The sequence below is a fragment of the Syngnathus floridae genome, chromosome 18 (assembly GCF_059516105.1).
Source record: "Syngnathus floridae isolate MCC-2025c chromosome 18, RoL_Sflo_1.0, whole genome shotgun sequence".
NCBI lineage: Eukaryota > Metazoa > Chordata > Actinopteri > Syngnathiformes > Syngnathidae > Syngnathus > Syngnathus floridae.
In genome coordinates, this window is record NC_142430.1 from 3,099,525 (window position 1) to 3,103,980 (window position 4,456).

Here is a 4,456-nt window from a genome sequence, read left to right on the forward strand (position 1 = left end):
TAATTTGACATACAATAGTTTATGGGGTCTCAGAGTTGTCTGTGTAACTTTGTTGAAAAAGGCATCTAATATGACATCCAATAGCTTGTGGGGCCACCGCTAGTTGAGTCAGTAGAGTCAACATTATTAGCTCCGAGTTGTCTGCGTGTAACTTTGTTGGAGGAGAAAGTTTAACATACAATAGTTTGAGCTGAGGTCGAGTCATTAAAGCGTCGTCAATATACTGACAAAGTTATCTGAAAGAAAGAGACTGGCTTTTGGGATCATTTAATTTTGGAGGGAGACAGATGAAGGCCTCCGAAGGCCTTATATTTCAGTATATTTGATATGCCTCCAGCATATTTCATATGTTACAATTTGTTTAGTTTTTATGAAAGTTGCCTAAGTTAAAAACATGTCCTGACTAAAAACACGTGATACACAGAGGTGTGGTTTGAGAGAAGGGGGTGGACCTGTTGTCCCTATATTACGCCAGAGTATCGAGCGGCCAGTTCACAGAAAAGAGCTAAGCTAAAGCTTTGGTGTTAAACTGCAAACCTGAAGCTCAAATCATGATAGCGGAAACACCGGTCAGTATACATGTTTGCCGCAGAGGCCCTGATGGCTTGTTAGACGCACCTAGGATAAAACATATGTATCTAAAGCGTATGCAGCAGCCTCCTACAGAAAAACTTGAGCAGAACTGATATCTAACACCGGAGACTCTGTGGGGATTTAAATTTTTTTACGAGGTTGGTGAGCTGTCTTTCTTCATGAGAAACCAAGTGGGACCTGGACCAAACAACGACTGTGAGCCAGCCAGCACGTATGGTTCGTTGAAGTCAAATGACTGGGGTGTTTTAAATCAACTCCTGCCCGAGGTTTTAACTTAATTTCTTGATGAATACGGATTAGAAGGTGAGCTGAATGTAACATGGGTTTCAAGAATTACAGCCAGCGGAAGATGTTTTTTCCGGCTTAAAGTTTCTCCTCAAACTGTTGATGGGACAGAAGATGGAGAGCTAATCGATCTAATGTATCTGATTATAATTGATCACGAAATAGATGTTATTGATGACAGCATACCAGCATTTCAACACATGCCCCACCCGTCTAACAGTGGTTCTGTAATAACTGATCAGTGCGGCGGTTCTGTTGTAGTCAATAGACCGCATTTCAATAATGTCGAGGTAAGGCGATAGTTAAATATACCATCGCAAGCGGACATCAATGATTTTGCAACCTTTTACCTCCAAATTGAAGATAAAATAGATGATGTTTTGCAAGAGGTGGTTAGCCGAGCACAACCAGGTGATGTGATTCAAGCTGAGTTAGTGAGTGGTAATGAAAGAGCTCACATCTACCAGCAAACAAGTGACATAAACTCTATCAGAGATAGTGTATCAGACATGCTTGAGCCTTTAGCCCAATCAAATACAGAGCTTCTGGCTGATGAGAGCTTAGAGTTTATTGTACAAATAGTCACTCCATTGTGCGGTAGAATGCGTCGTAGGTTGCTGAACAGTACCAACAAAGAAATGTTGAGGTTGAAAAAACGACACTTACACATACCTCGTAACAAAGACAACAATCTATGCTTTGCTCTCTCACTAACCTATCTGCTAAATGACACACTCACAACAAAACAGGCCACAAGACAGGCACGGCTCTTACACGAGAGTGTGGGGTTGAATTGTCAAACACCTGTGAGTCTGGGTGATGTCCATAAATTTGAGAAAGTCCTCAAACGGAAAATAACTGTAACGTGCCGAAAAGAGGACTGCCGCCCCATGACTTTTTTCGACACACAACATTCGACATTTTATTTGTCTTACACCTCGAGGGTCATTACTACGGCGTGAAAGCTATAGAGGCATTCGTTGGTCACGCGTTCTTTTGCAGACATTGCTACAAGGGGCACGAGAATTGGCAACAGCACCAGTGTGAAGGACACTGTAGCGTTTGTCTCGATCCGTGTTGTAAACAACGGCGGATTAAACGTGTTATCTGCCTCGATTGTAACAAAACTTGTCGTAATGAGGAATGCTTTGCCAAACATAAAGTGTTTCAAGTGACAAATCGTGTGAGCAACTGCACTTCATACAAAAAATGCTTGCAGTGTGGTCTCCAGTATTATGTGAAAGCTGATGGTACCGGTGCTAAACATCGCTGCCCTGTTAAAAAATGCACAGTGTGTGATGAGATCTTAAATCAAGATGATGCCTTGCTGAACCCCCACATGTGCTACATTCAGCCCATCAAGCCTCAACCACCTTGCAAAAATGTAGTCTACCGTATTTTCCGAACTATAAGTCGCTCCGGAGTATAAGACGCACCAGCCATAAAATGCCCCAAAAAGTGAAAAAAAAAACATATATAAGTCGCTCCGGAGTATAAGTCGCATTTTGGGGGGCAATTTATTCGACAAAATCCCACACCAAAAACAGTCATGAACGAGCAACAACAGGCTAAACGATAGCAACAACAGGCTAAACGATAGGTATGCTAACGTGACAAACACAAACAAAGAGCTGAGAACGGGCCTGACGTAACATATAGAGTGATTAAGGACAACTATTACATGAAAAACATTTTTATAAAACCATCGGTGTCACTCCAATTCATTAAATAGCAACAACAGGCTAAACGATAGGTATGCTAACGTGACAAACACAAACAAAGAGCTGAGAACCGGCCTAATGTAACATATAGAGTGATTAAGGACAACGATTACATGAATAACATGTTTATAAAACCATCGGTGTCACTCCAATTCATTAAATAGCAACAACAGGCGAAACGATAGGTATGCTAACGTGACAAACACAAACAAAGAGCTGAGAACGGGCCTGACGTAACATATAGAGTGATTAAGGACAACTATTACATGAATAACATGTTTGTAAAACCATCGGTGTCACTCCAATTCATTAAATCCATCGATCGTTCTTTGTCAACAATGGGTGCGCGAGGCTGAGGGCGCTTGGACTTCAAAATATTCCACAGGCTCATATAACGATAGATAAACTATATTTCAAATAACAATAATATAAGCCAATAATATTATCAAACCATCCGTGCACTTAAAATCCATTAAATCCATCGATCAAATTCCTCGTCCTTTGTCAACATCGCCGCGCGTGCGCCCTGACGTCAGCCTTGTCTTTATTCCACAGATCTAGTATATAATTATATTGTAGCGTTAACAAAGTACAAGGATAGATGTGGGTTTGGTAAACGGCTCTTTATTAAACAAAACAAACTTCCAAGCATGTGGCGGCGTGGACTTCCAGACACGAGAGCTCCATGGCATAGGACCGGGCGTGCGTAATGGCCATTTCCGAGCCCCATGCACCCTTCGCGGACAGCCACTCCGCCGAGTGCCGGCCCCCGACTCAGGAGAGTAGGACCGGGCGTGCGTAAAAGCCATAATAATTTTTCAAACCTTCTATGTCACTCCAAATCCTTGATTCCTTCAAACTCTTTGTCCTCCGTGTCAATTAGAAATGATCACTGCTAATGATGCCGGTAGTCCTTACGTGGGTACGTTTGTCCTTTATGTAAACAACCGCCGCGCCGTGCCGTGCCGTGCCACTGACGTCACTTAAAATAGTAATCCATTGGTACATCACGGTTCTCCAAATTTTCTTTCTGCTGCTCGATTACTGTTTTCAGCTGCATATTTTACAACTTGAAGTTTGTAACCTGCAAAATATGAATTTCTTTTTGGTGCCATTTTTTTAAAGCCCACCCAGTTGATGAGTCACGGCCAACGCTGAAATTTAGAGCGCCCTCATCCAGTTTCGTCTGAAAATATAATTTTTTTCAGATGTAGTTTTTTGTTTTGTTTATTTGGTTGTTTTATCAAAGTCAAAGTCTGCTTTATTGTCGATTTTTTTTTCATATACCAAGACACACAAAGAGATTGAAATTACGTTCCCACTATCCCTCGGTGAGATAGTACACATATGCATACAAGCATAAATAAGAGTGTTGAATAAATGATAAATAAACAAATAATAATAAATAATAATAATAAATATAAGAGGAGCAAAAATGGAGCAAGTGTACATACAGCAGACAGTGGACTTGGATATGGTGCTTTAAAGTGTTAATTGTTTTATTTGATGTTTTCTCTATTTTTTATGTTTTGAATATGTTCAAGATAAAGATATAAAAGCATGTGAAGTGATCAACTATACTAAAAATAACATGAGAAGTGGTCAACTATACTTGTAAGTAAGTGATGTCTTAATGATCAAGTAAATATTTGTTAAAAAAAAACAGATATAAGTTGCTCCTGAGTATAAGTCGCCCCCACCCAAACTATGAAAAAAAACGCGACTTATAGTCCGGAAATTTCGGTACTACGATTTCGAAACCTACGTAGATACAGATAGTTTACACAAACCTTTTCTCATCTGTTGTAAATCAAATGGACTGGCGAAACAGTGGTTTGGCACAGATTGTGTTGACG